The sequence below is a fragment of the Humulus lupulus genome, chromosome X (assembly GCF_963169125.1).
Source record: "Humulus lupulus chromosome X, drHumLupu1.1, whole genome shotgun sequence".
Classification (NCBI taxonomy): domain Eukaryota; kingdom Viridiplantae; phylum Streptophyta; class Magnoliopsida; order Rosales; family Cannabaceae; genus Humulus; species Humulus lupulus.
The window spans coordinates 222,091,548-222,109,440 of NC_084802.1; positions in this window are offsets into that span (position 1 = coordinate 222,091,548).

Here is a 17,893-nt window from a genome sequence, read left to right on the forward strand (position 1 = left end):
TGTTAATGATATATTGTGAGACCACATTATAATGTGGATTGGTTCGAGTATTTCGACATGAGACGATCTTTAAACATGATTTAACGGTTTGGTCATAACAGGTTTGAGCTCGGGGCTCGGGGTGAGTCTCGGGGTGATATTAATGGTTATAGCGTTACCGGGGATTTTAGGGTAACGGGATATGAATTATTGGTGTTTGAGGATATTGAGATTAGCGGGAATTGGGAAGCGTTAATTATGAGTAACGTGATAAGTGGAATGTGCCAAAATTACCCTTGAAGTGGCTTTAGAAGTTTTAAAAGACCTAGGGGTATTTTAGTCTTTTGGCTTGGATATATGTTAAGCTTGGAAGGCTGTAGATTAAACAGAGTAAAAATAGAAGCAATTCTCTTCTTCTTCCCATACCTTCTCTTTCCCTCATCTTCCTTGTGAGATTTTGTGAACTTGTTGAGGATTTGAGCTTGGGAGCTAAGCCTTGATACTTTGGGAGAGTGTTCCATTGTTGAAGAGCACCATAACCTGAACTTAAGGTAAGCTTTTAGCCACTGGTTTTTATATATGCTCTGTTTTGGTTGCTAGTTTCAGCCTTAGAATTTTGATGTGGAAAGTGTGAATCAAAGGGAGTTTTAGTGTTGGTTTGATTGGGATTTGATGAGGGTGAGCTAAGGGTGTTATTTGGGGGGTTTAATTGTATGTTAGGAAGGGGTTTTATGAAGGTTTGAAGGACTGGTTTGAGAGGAAATCGCACAGGGGAAAAACTGGTTCGTTAAGGGCGTTCTTGCTGGTCTGGGCTGGGTGCCGCAGTGCAGCAGGGGTGCGCCGCGGCCCTTGGCGTTTGGCAGACAGGGAGCCCTCTCTGTTTGAGGGCGCGCTGCGGCGCAGCAGGGGAGGGCCGCGGCCCTTAAGGCCAATTTTGTTAAAATGTGGTTTTTAGCTTGGGGATTCAAACCATAGGCCTCGGGGTTGGACCTAGTACCCGGTTGGGTAGTATTTGATGTCTCGGGGGCTGGGATTTGGTTTGGGAACCCTCAGTTATCACTTTTATTGATAAATTCTATAATTTGGTTATGACCAGGTGACCGTCAAGGAATTTAAAGGTTGATTGTTCTCAGGAGTCGTTCATATAATAATTCTCACTCGAACCAGAGGTAAGAAAACGGTGTATGAATACAGTTGCACCCTGTATAGGTATATGACATGCATGGTTTGATATTGGAGCATGTTGGTTGATATATGTGGACGTGGATTGCATATTAAATGCTAGTGAACACTAATTACCTGTTTAAGACACTGACTAGTCAGGGACCGACTCTAAAGTCGAGAATCATGCATTGAATGGCTCTATGGCATTAATGCTAGACCGACCCAAGGGTCGAAGAACTTTTAAGCGCTTGCCTGGTCTATGACCAGATGAATATAGCCAAGGTATATGACCCCGGTGACCGTTTGTCACATGGCTAAGGGACATTGTCCATAGTTTCGACTCTAGAGTCGTGAGGGAGGTTATGTTGGTGACTAATCATCATACACCTGTCCTGATCAACCTATGAGAGAATCACTTATCAGTTAAGCCCTGGTGACCCTATCGTCACATGGCTAGAGGGAGCGATGCTCGTTATTGTGACTTTTGGCTATTGTCACCTGTTTGCTGGACTGATAGTCCTGAATGGTTATTATGATCGTTGTTGATATTATATCATGCTTTATTGTGTTTTCTTGCTGGGCCTTGGCTCATGGGTGCTTTGTGGTGCAGGTAAAGGGAAGGAAAAGCTTAACCAACCCTGAGTGGAGAGCTTGGGCGATGTGGTGTACATACAGGGCCGCTTGACCGCCACGGTCAAGTAGTTCTCAGAGGGACTAGGAGTTTACCCTATTTTTGCCGCTTAGGCCGGCGGGGATTGTAAATTTGAAATTGTAGCAACTCTTTTGTATTACAAACTACTTGTAAACTTTTTAAAAGGCTCATGAGCAGTTTATTTACTTAATGAAATGTACCATTTCCTTTTTATTGGTTTTTCACCTTAACCTGATAGTAGAACCTAGATCACGTTTTTAACCAAAGGACTCGGGTAGCGAGTCAAATTTCCGGTTCACTGTTCACCGTAACTGTTCTGGGGTAACCAGGGCGTTATAGGCATAGGCCTTTATGTGAATAGTCTGTTATCTGTTTAAGGTTGTTTATTTATTTGTTTGAATTCTCATATGCTATGTGTGGAGTTTTCTTGTTGGGATTTTGCTCACGGGTGCTTTATGGTGCAGGTAAGGGCAAAGGATAGGCCGACCAAACATGAGTTGAAAAGCATGGAGCGACACGTACATGTTCGGCTTGCCTAGCTGCCACGACCGAGGTTATTTGAGGGATATGCTATAAAAATTTGATTTTGTCACTTAGGTTGATTGTACCTTAACTTTTGAATTGTAAATACATTTTGAAACAGTATTTTGGGATCCCAATGTATCACTTTTATGAGCTTAATAGATGTCCAAACCTTTTATACTCAACTTCCATTAAATGAATCTTTACTCCGATTTAATCACACTTTTCAATTTAAACCTCAGTTAGCGAGCTAATGATACATTTTAAAATCACATGGTAACGACTATAAGGTAGTAGGGCGTTACAACTTGGTATCAGAGCGTACCAAGGTTTATGGTTCTTGGAGATTGATCGAACATGTACGCCCGCTGCCAGAGATAAGCTTGACTCAGGGTTGGTCGGTATTAAATGAATTATGTGTTTAATTACTTGTCTGAGTTGCCCTATTTGCCTGAATATTATAAATAGAGCATGGTGAACATATCTGTATATAAATGATACTAGGGCATGGCCCATTTGATTGCTATATGTTTATGCAATGTGTGCAATATGTTGATTTGATGTTGTATTTGACTGATTGGACTGGGAGGTGGCTTTGGTTGTTGCTATTGTGCCTGATGTTCGCCGTCATTGATTGTAGGCATATTGAAGTTATGCCTCGACAATCGATTAGACTCCGCGGTAATATGGCCGAAGATGACAACTAGGGTTAGGACCCTCCACCTGCCCTACAGAACTGGCAACAAATGTTTGCAGAAATGCAAGCTAGGCTTCAGCGAACTGAAGACAAACTCTGAGAACTGAGGCAGCAGGCCCCTCCTCGGGGTGTTGGGTTATAGATTCCACAGGCTGTGGCACCAGTGCCAGCCCAGCCTGTGATGGAGAACAGGTGGGAGTCTTTGTATGAAAGGTTCAGAAAGCAACACCCTTCCACCTTTGAGGGTGGTCCAGATCCACTGCGGGCAAAGCAGTGGATGAATATGATTTCTTCCATATTGCATTTCATGAGGGTGGAAGGAAATGAGAGGGTGACTTATGCCAGCTATATGTTGAGGGATGACGCCCGCATCTGGTGGGAAGTCGTGTCCCAGAGGAGGGATGTGACTACTATGGCTTGGGACGAGTTCAGGGATGTTTTCAATGAGAAATACTACAGTGTTGCAGTCTGAGCTACAAAGGTGGATGAGTTTACTAATCTAACTCAGAACAAAATGACTATTACAGAATATTCTTTGAAGTTTGATCGGTTGGCAAAGTTCACAACAGATTTGGTGCCTACTGATATGTCACAGAAGGATCGTTTTGTACGGGGCTGAATGTGTTGATAGCTTGGGATGTCAAGATAAAGTTGGATCCGAGGACTACCACCTATGGCCAGGTAGTGGAGGAAGCCCTTACTGCTGAGGGGGATGAAGATCAAATATGGAGAGAGGGTGCTGCAAGGCATGATGCTCGAAGGATGGTGCCTCCCTTCACTGGTTCCAGTCGGGGTAGTGGCCCCAGTGAAAAGGCCCAATATTCTTTTGTTCCTCCTGGTCCAGATAGGAGGGAACGAGGTGCTTTCAGTGGCCGTCAGAGCGAGGAAGAGAATTGGAGAAGCTTCCTAGAGTGTCCACAGTGTAGGCGACAACATCTGGGGGAGTGTAGAGTCAGAGCATGCTTTATTTGTGGGAGTGTCAGTCACCTGAGGAAGGACTACCCATAATCTAGAAAAGAAGAACCCAGGAGAGTGACAACCTCATTCCAGCCAGAGTGTTTTCTTTGACCTAGACCGAGGTTGAGGTTGAGGCTAGTCCCCCGATCGTGACAGGTCATATTTCTAGTGTCGGTTCTTCATTTATTGCATTGATTGATTCAGAAGCTACTCATTCATTTGTATCTACTAAGGTGACAGACCATTTGTGTAGACCTTGTGATTTGTATGCTAAAGGATTCAGGACTTTGTTGCCAATTGGAGAACTGGTAGTCTCTAGGAGATGGGTTAGAGCATTGCCAGTAGAGATAGACAATAGGGAGTTGTCGGTGGATCTGATTCAACTGGTGATGGATGACTTTGATATGATCCTGGGGATGGACTGGTTGTCAAAGTACGAGATGACGATAGACTGTAGGTGTAGGATAGTGACTTTTGAACCTGAAGGAGAGGAACCCTTCGTGTTTGTGGGGACAGTGAGTGGACCTCGAATACCTATGATCTCTGCATTGAAGGATAGAGACCTATTGCAAAAAGATTTCATAGGATTCCTAGCGAATATAGTGGACACCTCTAGGATCATTTCAGTGGGACCGAATGAGACTAGACTAGTGTGTGAGTTTCCTGATGTATTCCCAGAAGACCTGCTAGGGTTGCCACCACACCAAGAGATCAAGTTCGTCATAGAGTTGGCGCCAGGGGCGGAGCCAGTATATAGGACACCTTATAGAATGGCTCCAGCAGAGTTGAAGGAACTGAAGGTCCAGTTGTAGGAGTTACTGGATCTAGGATTCATCAGATCTAATTTTTCGCCCTGGGGTGCTCCAGTGTTGTTTGTTAAGAAGAAGGATGGGACCTTAAGGATGTGCATCGACTACAGAGAGCTGAATAAGTTGACCATTAAGAATAAGTATCCACTGCCCAAGATCGACAACTTGTTTGACCAGCTACAGGGGAAGACGATCTTCTCTAAGATCGACCTTCAGTCTGGCTACCATCAGTTGAGGATTAAGAAAGAGGACATACCTAAGACCGCATTCCGTACGAGGTATGGACATTATGAATTCCTGGTCATGTCCTTTGGATTAACCAATGCCCTAGTAGCCTTTATGGACTTGATGAATAGGGTCTTCAGGGATTATTTGGATAAGTTTGTGATCGTATTCATCGATGATATACTGGTGTACTCCCAGTCAGAGACAGAGCACGAGAAACATCTTTCCTTGGTACTACATCGGCTGAGGGAGCATAGGCTATATGCTAAGTTCAGTAAATGTGAGTTTTGGTTGCCCCAAGTAGCATTTCTGGGCCACATTGTGAGTAAGGAAACGATTGTGGTGGACCCAACAAAGATTGATTCAGTGAGAGATTGGCCCAAGTTGAACAGTGTACCAGAGGTTAGGAGCTTTTTGGGATTAGTAAGGTACTACCGGTGTTTTGTTGAGGGATTATCAAGAATAGCCATGCCGTTGACTGAGCTGATGTGTAAGAAGACCAAGTATGTCTGAACAAATAAATGTGACAACAGTTTCAAGGAATTGAAGCGGCAACTGATCACCTCTCTGGTATTGAGTCTCCCATCAGACAATGAAAAGTTTGAAGTCTCATGCGATGCTTCGAGGCAGGGTTTGGGGTGTGTATTGATGCAAGCTGGAAAAGTGATGGCCTATGCATCTAGACAGCTAAAGGAGTTTGAGCAGAGGTATCCCACTCATGATCTGGAGCTAGCAGTGGTGATGTTCACACTGATGGTTTGGAGGCATTATCTGTATGGAGAGAAGTGAAAAATATGCACCGACCATAAAAGCTTAAAGTATTTCTTTACTCAGAAAGATCTGAATATGCGCCAAAGGTGTTGGTTGGAGTTGGTGAAGGACTACGATCGTGATATTTTGTATCATCCAGGGAAGGCCAATGTGGTGTTTGATGCATTGAGTTGGAGGGACCCAGGGCAGTTATTCAGTTCGAGACAGATATCAGAAAAGTTAGCTGAAGAGATGACGAGAGCGAAAAATTGAATTAGTAGTTGGTCAGCTAGCCAATATCAATCTTCAGTCCATGCTCCTTGAGAGGATCAGGGAATCACAGAAGGAGGATCCACAGTTGAGGAAATACAGGGAGGATGTCTTAGCCAAAGTGGCTAAAGACTTTTATATTTCAGAGGTAGGTCTACTGAGGTATAAAGGTTGGATTTGTGTTACGATGGATTCTGGTATCAGGCGAGAGATTCTAGATGAGTCTCATACCACTCCCTACTCCTTACATCCGGGTACGAAAAATATGTACGAAGACTTGAGGACTCTGTATTGGTGGCCAGGGATGAAGAAGGACGTGGTGGATTATGTGGCCAAATGTTTAACCTGTCAGCAGGTGAAGGTTGAACATCAAAGGCCACCCGGGTTGTTGCAGCCTTTAGGGATTCCAGAGTGGAAGTGGGAGCATATCACCATGGAATTCGTGGTTGGATTGTCGAAGAAAATAAGGCAATATGATTCTGTATGGGTGATTGTGGACAGGTACACCAAATCAGCCCACGTGTTGCCTGTTAAAACAACTTACATGGTGGAGCAGTACGTCGAGTTGCATGTAAAGGAGATTGTGCGACTCCATGGGGCTCCAAGGTCGATAGTATCTGACAGGGACCCCACCTTCACCTCTAAGTTTTGGGAGAGCCTACGGAAGGCCATGGGCACACAGTTGCAGTTCAGTACCACTTATCATCCTCAGATTGATGGATATTCTGAGAGGACAATTAAGATACTGGAGGATATGTTACAAGTTTGTGTGCTGGAATTTGGGGGATCTTGGAGAAAGCATCTCCCTTTGATTGAGTTTTCCTATAATAGCAGTTATCAGGCGACTATCGGAGTGGCTCCATATGAGATATTGTATGGGAGGAAGTGCATATCGCCCATTCATTGGGATGAGACGAGTGAGAGAAAGTACTTAGGTCCTAAGGCCATTCAAAGGACCAATGAGGCAATTGAGAAGATTAGAGCCCGAATGCTTGCCTCCCAGAGTCAACAGAAGAGTTACTTAGACTTGAAACGTAGAAGTGTAGAGTTTCAAGTCGGTGATCATGTGTTTCTTAGAGCTTCCCCTTTGAGAGGGGTGAAACGATTTGGAGTGAAAGGCAAGTTAAGTCCTAGGTTTGTTGGCCCCTTTGAGATTCTGGAACGAGTTGGAGAGGTAGCTTACAAATTAGCTATGCCTCCAGCTTTATAAGGGGTTCACAACGTATTCCATGTGTCTATGCTCTGGAAGTACGTATCAGACCCTACACATGTGCTGAGCTATGAAAACCTAGAGCTAGATCAAGAGTTGTCTTATAAGGAGAAGCCGGTTCAGATTCTAGACCAAAAATATAAAGTCTTACGGAACATGACCATTGCCTTAGTGAAGGTGCTATGGAGGAACAACAAAGTGGAAGAGGCGACTTGGGAGCTTGAGTCTGATATGCGGGATCGATATCCCAGCTATTCAGGTAAATTTCGAGGATGAAATTTCTGTAAGGAGAGGATAATTGTAACACCCAAATTTGCTAATAAGGCATAATGCCTTGATTAGTGTGTTGGGAAGGCAATAATTGATTTAATTATGTTATTACGTGAATTAAATGATTATATGATTAAAAATGCATGTTTAGGAGAATTAAATATGCATGTGGGCCCGTTTTCGTTAATAATGGCATATTTGTAATTTTGGCCCGTTGAGGGCATAAATGTAAATTATGTGTGAGTTATGATTGAGTCCACAGTATTGTGGAGATATACTTTCGATGTGTGATCCGAGATAGATCTAGGGAGTGGAACAACGGAATAGTCACAACGAGGTCGAATACCCGACTCGGGGTGAACCTAGGGGTATTTTGGGAATGTAGCACGTGTTCGGGATTACCAGGTAACAGGTAGTGATTTATCGATTATTTGGGTATGTTAGAATTAAATGGGGATTTATAAGACTATTCGAGGAATTAGGGTATGTGACAAAAGACGATTTTGCCCTTGGTGGAGTTAAAAAGGCTAAGGATAAATTAGGGGTATTTTGGTCTTTTGTATTAAGGGATAGATACACCCTTAGGAACTCTATGGAAGGAACCAATCATAAGGAAAAAAAACACAATTCTCTCAGCCTTATCTCTCTCTCTCTCTCTCCCTCAAAGCTAAGGGGAATTTTTGCTGAAATTCAAGGGATGAAGCTTAGAATTCAAAGGGAATTGAAGCTTGGGTTGTTTGGAGTTAGCTCAGGGTCGGAATTACAGTTGAGGTAAGAATTATGTGAAATTTTTTTATAGTATTTCTACTATAGTTAGAAGCTTTGCTGAGGTTCAAACTTAGGATATGATTTTGGGTTTTGATGAGTTTATGAGATAAGTTTTGGGTATTAATATTGCTGATGTTGTTTGGATATGAATTTTGGACATAATCCTAGGTCTAGGTTTTGAATTTGGTGAATTTTTGGGAGTTTGGCTAGTATAAATGCATGGAGGAATGCTGGGTTTTGGGCTCGAGCCACAACCCTATTCTTCAAGCAGCGTAGCTCGTGTGTGCGAAGAGGCTAGGTGCCTCTGAAAATTTGCCTAGGTGCCGCGGCGCAGGCAGGGCACGCTGCGACTCGTGTCCCCCAGAAGAGAGCCCCAAGGCTCTCTGACTTGTAGTGCCCCGCGACCCTAGGGAGGGCGGGCCATGACTCAAATTAAGGAAAATGACCAATTTAGGGTTTTATGCTCAGGAACCCAAATTTAAGGGCACGGGAAGGATCCTACTACCCGGTTTAGTAGAATTCGAGGTCTCGAAAGTTAGAATACTATTATGATGTTCTTATTTGATTTAGGGCTTGATGGATTATTATTATTGCATTGTGACTAGGTTTTATAGCCAAGGCTCGGGTTTAGGGGAATGTGCTCAGAATCGCATTAGTCAGCTAGCTCGGGACATAGGTAAGAAAATTGTTTATGCTCGTAGAGAAGGGCATGGCCCGATTATTTGTGTTTGTTATTATGTGTGAATATTTTTGGTTGTTATGCTATGTTTCATGGTTATGATTGATCGGTAAAGGGCGGGATCGACGAAGGCCGGGAACAACGATAAACATGCCGAATGCAGGCTGAACGACATAAAGCATGCTGAATGCAGGCCGCCATGGCATGACTATCTAGGGTGTCGTACTCACCCGTTCGGTGAAGACCATAAACCAAGGGCTTGGTAAAGCACCTGGGTCGGCATAGGCCGTTATGTGAATAGTCTGTTATCTGTTTAAGATTATTTATTTATTTGATTGAATTGTCATATGCAATGTGGGGAGTTTTCTTGATGGGCCTTGGCTCACGGGTGCTCTATGGTGCAGGTAAGGGTAAAGGAAACTAACTGATTCTAACCAAGTTTATGTGCATAATGTTTCTAATGCTAATACTCATAGGAATGTGACTCGTGCCAAAAGTGGCATTCACAAGCCAAAAGCACACTTTTCCAAGCTTCCAAGTATCTCGGCCATACCAAGAACATACAAGCAAGCTCTGCAAAATGATACTTGGAAATCATCCATGGGATCCGAGTTACATGCTCTCCATAAAAATGTCACTTGGGTTCTTGCTCCAAAGCCACCTATTGCTCATATTGTTGATTATAAGTGGTTGTTTAAACTCAAATATAATCCAGATCACGGTATTGAGTGTCACAAAGCCATACTTGTAGCTCATTGATTTACTCAAACACATGGTCTCGATTATTTTGACACCTTCAGCCCAATGGTCAAACCAGCAACCATTCAGGTTCTGCTCACTTTGGCTCTCTCTAAAGGCTGGCCCTTACGTTAGATAGATGTGCAAAATACTTTCCTCAATGGGGATATCACTGAAGATATATATATTTGTCTAATAACTCAATGTCTAATAACTCACTCTTCCTTCTTCGCAGTTCAACCTATGTCATTTATATATTTGTCTATGTAGATGATGTAATTATCACAAGAAGTGACTCATTATACATCAACAAGTTCCTTACCTTATTGCACAACAAGTTTGCTTTAAGGGATCTCGACCAACTTCATTATTTTCTTGGTTTAGAGGTCACTTGTAGATCCATCTTTGTCAGCAAAAATATATCAAGGACCTTCTTCAACACACTGACATGCTTGAGTCCAAGGCTGCTCCTACCCCAGGCACTGTTGAGAAATCTCTATCACAATATAATGGCACTCTCCTTGATGACCCTACTCAGTATTGCAGAATTGTAGGCTCCTTGCAATATGTCACAATGACTTGAACATGTATCACCTTTTCCGTGAATAGAGATTGTCAATTTATGCATCATCCCACTTCTTCACACAAACTCGTGGTCTCACCTTAACTGCTGCTCCTTCACTTCACCTCTCGGCCTTTACTGATGTTGACTAGGCGTCGAGTCTTGATGACCGTAGGAGCACATGTGGGTTTTGCATTTTTCTTGGGGACAGTCTTGTCTCGCGGTCCTCTGCAAAACAACGTGTTGTATCTTGGGCAACACCGAATAAGAATATTGAGGTTTAGAAAATGCCACTGCCAAACTTGCTTGGTTCAAACACTTGTTTTGTGAGTTGAAACTTTGCATCTCTGCTACTCAGGTCATGTGGTGTGATAATATCAGTGCTACTCACCTTGCTGCAAACCCAATGTTCCATGTTCGGATGAAGCATATTGAGATCGACTTCCACTTCATCAGAGACATGGTCATGCTCAAAGATATATTGGTTCAGTTCATTCCTTCAGAAGATCAAGTGGCTGACATCTTGACAAAACATCTGTTGGGCCCTAGATTTTCATGCTTGTGTAGCAAATTGACAGTTCTACCTAGACCTGTCAATTTGAGGGGGATGTTAATCACTGTAGTTAGTTACTTATATTACATGTAATCTGTTTAGTAGCTAACTAATTCTTGGTTAGTTTGTTATTGCAGTTAACACTGCTTCTTTGTTTGTACTCCTCTTTTGTCAATAAATAATGTTTCACTCCAGCCCTTGATTTTGCAATCAAGGACTTTCACTCAATACATTCTTTACATTTACTTTGGCTTTATGTGCTATATTTCAATTTTGAAGAAAATATACAAATTTCTCTTTTGAACGACATAACTTAAGTGTAAAACGCCGTAATCTAATACTTTGTAAAACATTTTCATACTCATGAATTTATAGGAGAAAAAGCCACTTATTATAAAATCCCAGTGGGGCCTTGCTAAAACATGCAAGTTGGGTCCAATAGTTTAAAAAGAAAAATAATATTTTTCATGCAACATTCTTAAAAATAACCAAAGTTCAAGTCCCACTGATAAGTTCTGAATGTCAAAGTAAAACATAACATTATTTTTTGAAAAATGGCGTTTAAACTGATCGTTTCTCGTCCATAGGATTCCCCCACACCATACACACCCTGATGATAGAACTCCCCACATCACCACGTGTGCCAAAGAGAAAGCTATTTGTTACCTGGAAGGGAAAGTAAGGGGGGTGAGCTAAAATCCCAGTAAGGAAGTACAAATAACACATAAGTAAAACACGAAAAAACATATTCATGCTCATACATCATCATATGTCATAGCATCATCATCGTAACTATCATCATCATAAACATAAACATAATCATCATAACATAGGCATCATATACATGGTCATCATCATTATAACATCATAGCATAAACATAACATCATGTCTTTGTGAACATGGCCCGCTAACTTGTCTATGTTACCTCTTGAGGTAAACAGGATCTCTGGTCCTTGAATAACCTCGGCGCGCGTCCGCTCTATGAGTTACGTCTTCATATCCTTAGTAACTCGGGTTACGTCTTCACATCCTTAGTAACCCCTTATTGTTGTGTCGCGTTCATCACGCTAACAACCATTTCATATCATATAGCATTCAATGTCATACAATCCAGTCATATCAACATACATTAGAAATTTACAATTCATATCGCAAAATATCATCATACATAACATTCTTATTCATACAATGCAATCTTACCATTCATAGCATAAACAACCAAAATTTCTATCTAACTTCCTTACCTCAGGTCCAAGCAAAGCAAAAATGACAACTTCACAACGAGACTATACCATAACCAAATAACATCATTTAGCATCACATAAAACTCTATTGTTCCCACTCATATATCACATGTGTGCATGGGCCATGCACACATGGTGAAAACTACTCATCATTCTCAAAATAGGCAATTACACATAAAATCACCAAAAGAATAATGCAACTTATACCTACGTTACGTGCATGGTCTTTATGTAAAAAAATCATATGGTTGCATAATAGACATATTTTTTAACGTAAAAGTGAAATTGCATGCGACATGCATACATGAGAACATTGTTAAAAAGCGGCGTTAAAAACGATAATTCTTACGTGTTTATTTCTATCGTTTTAAAAATAATAAATTAGTAACATGCTTTGATTACCATTATTTATCTCCTTAAAATCACTAAGTTGATTAAACCTCTTAAAACATTATTTTTGTTTCATAAAATAATTTATTTAACCATTTTAAAATATAATAATCCCATTATTTACTTTTAAATTCCATAAAATAATAAGGACTAAAAACTATGTAAAATACTTATGATTTAACATGTTTCCTTAGAAAATAATATTATAATCCAATTAACAAATTTTACAAACTTAATGTGAGAAAAATTACAATTTTTAGGTGTGGAAAAATACATTTTTACTTGTATTATTTTTAAGACTAAATTTTTAAATAGAATAAATTCATAAGTGATAATCCAATAATTATTTAAAAATATTTTAATAAACATTCAGCCACTATTTGATTTACTTTAAAAATCACAAGTAAATATTTTTCTTAATTAAAATAAAAAAATCATAACTATTAAAATGAACACTCATAGTTATAATAAAATACCACTTTTAATATTTTAAATGTTTAGGGTATGAATTTATTTCAACATACACATCAAATTCCTTTTATTTAAAAATACAATTTCACATTTTTACTAAAATTCCAGCAACCAAATATATCCTTAAAATCACAATTTTTATTTTTAAAACTCATATTTTCTCAAAAATATAAAAAAATTTGTAGGTAATTATTTGTGCAAAAATATCATTTCAAGGCATCTTAAAATTTTCCATTTAATTTCTTAAAACATCATAGCACTTGCAAGATTTAACTAAGCACTCAAAATATTATTCCCACCATGTACAACATCATTTTTTTACACAAAATCTGCAAGTACAATAAATCATGAAATTCATTATTTTCATCATACTTCACAAAATTCATACATATTTAATAACAATGTTCCAACACAAACCCTAGCATGTTTCTACACATTTTTTTTTATGATTTTAATGTTACCATTAACATACAATAATTCATCAAAACACCTTAAAACATACTCACAAATCATAAACAAATAATCATCTTTAACCTTGTCTTGAATATACTCTTGACATATTACTATCATGCAAGTATTCCAAGAGAAACAAAACTAACATATATCCATTTAAAATCTTACAACAACCTATCATGTTTCTAAGATTTTTAATTGACATAAAAACATAAAAAAATAACAATCATGCTTTGAACATCACCCTTAGGCCAAAATCCCCATAGCCCAAAATAATCAAATCCTTTCATGTTATTTTAAAAAATATTTATCATCATTTTCTTATAGATCACAATTTAAAACCCTTGCATGCTTTCACATAAAATCTTTAAGCCAAAACATACCTATCATCTGAGGCCCAAATTTTTTCAAATTGGACAGAATTTTCAAAAATGAAGATTGGATGGATCTATTTACTCAGTCTGAAGCCTTTAATAATTGGGATGTTTTATCTGATCTTTGTTACTGCATCATTAAGTCCATGCAAGCTTTGTTTTCAGGGATTAAACCATTTAGATTTTATAACATGTGGTCTGAGCATGCTGGATTTAGAGACATTGTGCTGCATAGTTGGTCTAAGCCTTTACATGCTCATGGATTAGAGCGAATTCTGAGGAAATTGGTTAGGCTTAAGCATGTTCTTCGCCAGTTTAATAAAAGGGAGGTTGGTGATGTCATTTACAATTATTCAGTAGCTAAGGATCACTATCAATCTGCTCAATATAATCTTCAAAAGGACCCTCATTCCACTGAGCTTCAACGTGCGGAAAGGTCTGCTTGTGAGGTTTTTACTTGCCAATATAGACTCTATGAAAGCTTTCTTCGACAAAGAAGCAAGATTAACTGGCTTCGTTTTGGTGACAAAAATACAGCCTATTTTCATGCTTGTCTGAAACAGACGAAAGCTACTAATCGAATCACCTCCTTTTTGGATGATACATGTCATCTTAATGATAAATTTGAGGATGTAGTGGCTCATTTCATGAATTATTTTCCCAACATCATGGGCAGTCCTAGTTCGGCCTCTTCTCCTATTCAGAAAGAGTGCTTTATACATGGTGGTACTTTGACTCTAGATCAACAACTGAGTTTTTTGAAACCATTTACTAAGAAGGATGTGGAATTAGCTCTTTTCAGTATTAACTCTATCAAAAGACTTAGGAGATGAAATTGCTGTTGCAATATTGGGGTTTTTTGATTATGGTGTGCTTCCAGCTGAAATAAATAATAAAATCCTCTCGCTCATTCCTAAAGTAGAGAATCCTACTAAGGAAGTGGAGTATAGACCGATAGCATGTTGTAATACGCTTTCCAAGTGTATTTCGAAAATGCTCTGTATGAGACTGGCTAGGGTGCTTCCTCTGTTAATAAATCAAAATCAAGGAGCTTTTGTCAAAAATTGTTTGTTGGCTCACAATATACTCATTTTCCAGGATATTATTAAAGGCTACAAGAGGAAAAATATTTCCCCTCGGTGTATGATGAAGATTGATCTTAGCAAGGCGTATGATACCATTGATTGGAAATTTTTGGAGGACATTTTGAGAGCCTACTATTTTTCTAGCCGTTTTATTCACTGGATTATGGTCTGTTTGAAGGGAACTTCTTGCTCTATATTGATGAATGGTAGATTACAAGGGAGTTTTCTTGGTAGGAAAGGATTAAGACAAGGGGACCCTATATCACCCTTGCTGTTTGTGCTAGTCATGGAATACCTCACCGAACTCCTTCTTCAAGCATCTCATAAAAAGGATTCAGATTCCATCCTCATTGTAAAAAGCTGAAGCTGGTTAGTCTTTGTTTTGCAGATGACCTTGTGCTCTTTTGTAAGGGGTCTCCCAGATCGGTTCAAATTCTCCAAGAGAGTTTCACTTCCTTTAGTTAAGCATCTGGTCTTTCAGCTAATATGACTGTTGACGCGGTTCTTCGGCAACAGGTAATTAAGAGAAGAAGAGAAAGAGATTAGTACTTAAGAGTAGAACCGCCGCAGATATGAAATCTTTGTGAAAAGAACTAGGTGACCTTAAACACGTTTATAAGTGGTTCGAAGGTTAAAATCCTTCTACTCCACTAGTCAATATTATTGATCTTTTCTGGGTAATTGGTTTACAAAATATATAGTTCTTACAAGACTATTTTTTCCAACCTCTATCAATTCCCAGGGTCTCCATATTTATAGGAGAAGGCACCTGGAAATTGGTAGGGAGGTCATCCCGTGACCTTTCCATTTGTCATATCAAGTCTGTGATATTCATGATTAATTCCTAAACCTGACACACAAGTGTAGTCTAATCAGTATGGAAGGAAACAATGGGCCGCACGGCCCAACCCGTCCGTGGGTGTCTGAATACGCACGTTCCTGCTGCGTGTCCGAGAAGTCAGGGGGATATCGGACACGTGATGGCAGGATTATGCACGTTTATCTTGCGTGTTGACTTCCCATAGGGTCAGAGCTTCCTGAGAAGCTCACTGCCGGAACAATCCATAACCCGAGCTGATCCGTCAGTGGTCGCCGGATGTTGTTCCCAGCTCCTGGAACAACAAGAGGGAGCAGGAAACTCCATCCCCTCGAGCTAGAAAGGGCCCGTCCTGAAGATAAAGCCTCTGGCCTGTGGGAGCCTCGGGCTAAATCATGTTTAGTCCGAGGATCGTCCTGCTAAACAGCCCGTGGGAAAGCCAGGGCGTACATCTGCCCCCCAAGCTCCTGCTCGTGGTCCATGACGTCAGATATGGGAGACCACAGTAGGAGCTTTTAGACTTCTCCCACAACCCTTCGCATTCCATGCTTTTCGCATGCGTCTGATACGTGGAACGCCGTGGGTGGCGACGGTACACTCTACGAGAACCGCATTAAATGGCCTAGCCTACTGTCCAGCCGTCGTTTCACATTTCGAGTGGAGGGTCTCCCAGGAGCCTTTTACACGTGATCCCCCCTTGTATAAAAAGGGGGTGGTCATCCCACGCACGGGCCACCTTACCATTCAGAACCTCTCAAATTTCCTTCTTTTCTCTCTGACCTTCCGAAGAACAAAACCCTCATTTCCACTGCTTTCATCTTCTCCGTTCACGAAGCTTAAGCGTGCGAGTTCCTTCAAGGCCTTGGAGACTACTGTGCCAACGAAGCTCCTACCAGCACAGCAACCTCGCTCACCATCCAACCCTATACTGTAAGTCTTCTGTCCCTGTTTATTTTTGAAAGCATGCCACTGTAGCCTAGGTAAAATTTTTTACTGTAGCCACATGCAGAGGTTTTCTGGGTCGCGCGGATATGGAGGGTGATGGCCCTTCTTAGATTAGGGCACGCCTGCCATGGGACATCGCCTTAGAATATGGGTTCCATGATTCTCTCTTAGGAACAATTTCTGGGTAGGATCCTTAAGAATTTTGGGTGCAAAAACCGGGTAGCTTAGGGAATACGCCTTAAAAGCAGTTTTGCCACGCCTTGCCTGTTGAAACTTTCCCCCCAAGGCAATTTTTTTTTACTCTGAGCCTTCTGACACACGAATTCCGAGTAATCTGGGATCTGTTGAGGGCATAGGCGCGTGTTCCTTGGAACGCGTGGCACCACTCTCCACGGGCTGGGCTTACCCCAGCTCGTGTACTTAATACTTGCTTCACTCTCCTGCTTGGGTCGCCTTTTCTAAAGTGTTTTCTTTTGTTCGATAGGCGACCAGATGGCTCCAAAGAGAAATCTGCCACAGAAGAATGTGGGAAGTTCGGCCTCCCAGAAGGATAAAGGAAAGGCGGTGGTGACCAGCTCGCCAATTCCTCACTTTGGGCCGGCGGTGGAGAAGCAGGCCGAGGTGGCTCCTGACGCGTTTTTCGAGGCGGAGAGAATCGTCTCGAAGATAACCAGCCAGGCAAAGATCACCAAAATCTTCCTTAACCACAACATTCCTCTGGGGAAGACCTCCGTGATCGCCCGACCTGCTGCGGATGGGGAGAGGAGCTGCACGCCGCTCGACGAGTCGTTCGCGGCCTGGAGCGGGGAACACTTCAAGGCAGGGGCCTTCCTCCCCCTGGATCAGTATTTTGCTGATTTTCTGAACTATGTGGGGTTGGCCCCATTTCAGCTCCCCCCCAATTCCTACCGTCTGCTGGCGAGACTGAGGTATTTGTTCCAAAAGCATGAGTGGGAGGTCCCCACTCCTGCTGATATCCTATATTTCTTCTGCCTCAAAGCCAGCCCGGACCAGCGGGGGCGAGGCGACGGGTTCTATTACTTAACCCGCATCCCTAACACAGCAGCAATGATCGAGCTGCCGAGCCATCCAAACGACTTCAAAGACCAGTTTTTTATGTCTACTGGGTTCCGAAACTGCGATCATCATTATTTCAACCGCCCTCGTAAGTAATCCTCCATTTAGCTCGCCTTTTAACGGTTATCTTATTTTAGCTCGTCCCTTATTCCAATTCTGATTTCAACCAACCTTGCAGCCATCTACTCGAGGACCGAAAAGTCCGTGACCCTCGGGGGTCAATACGATACA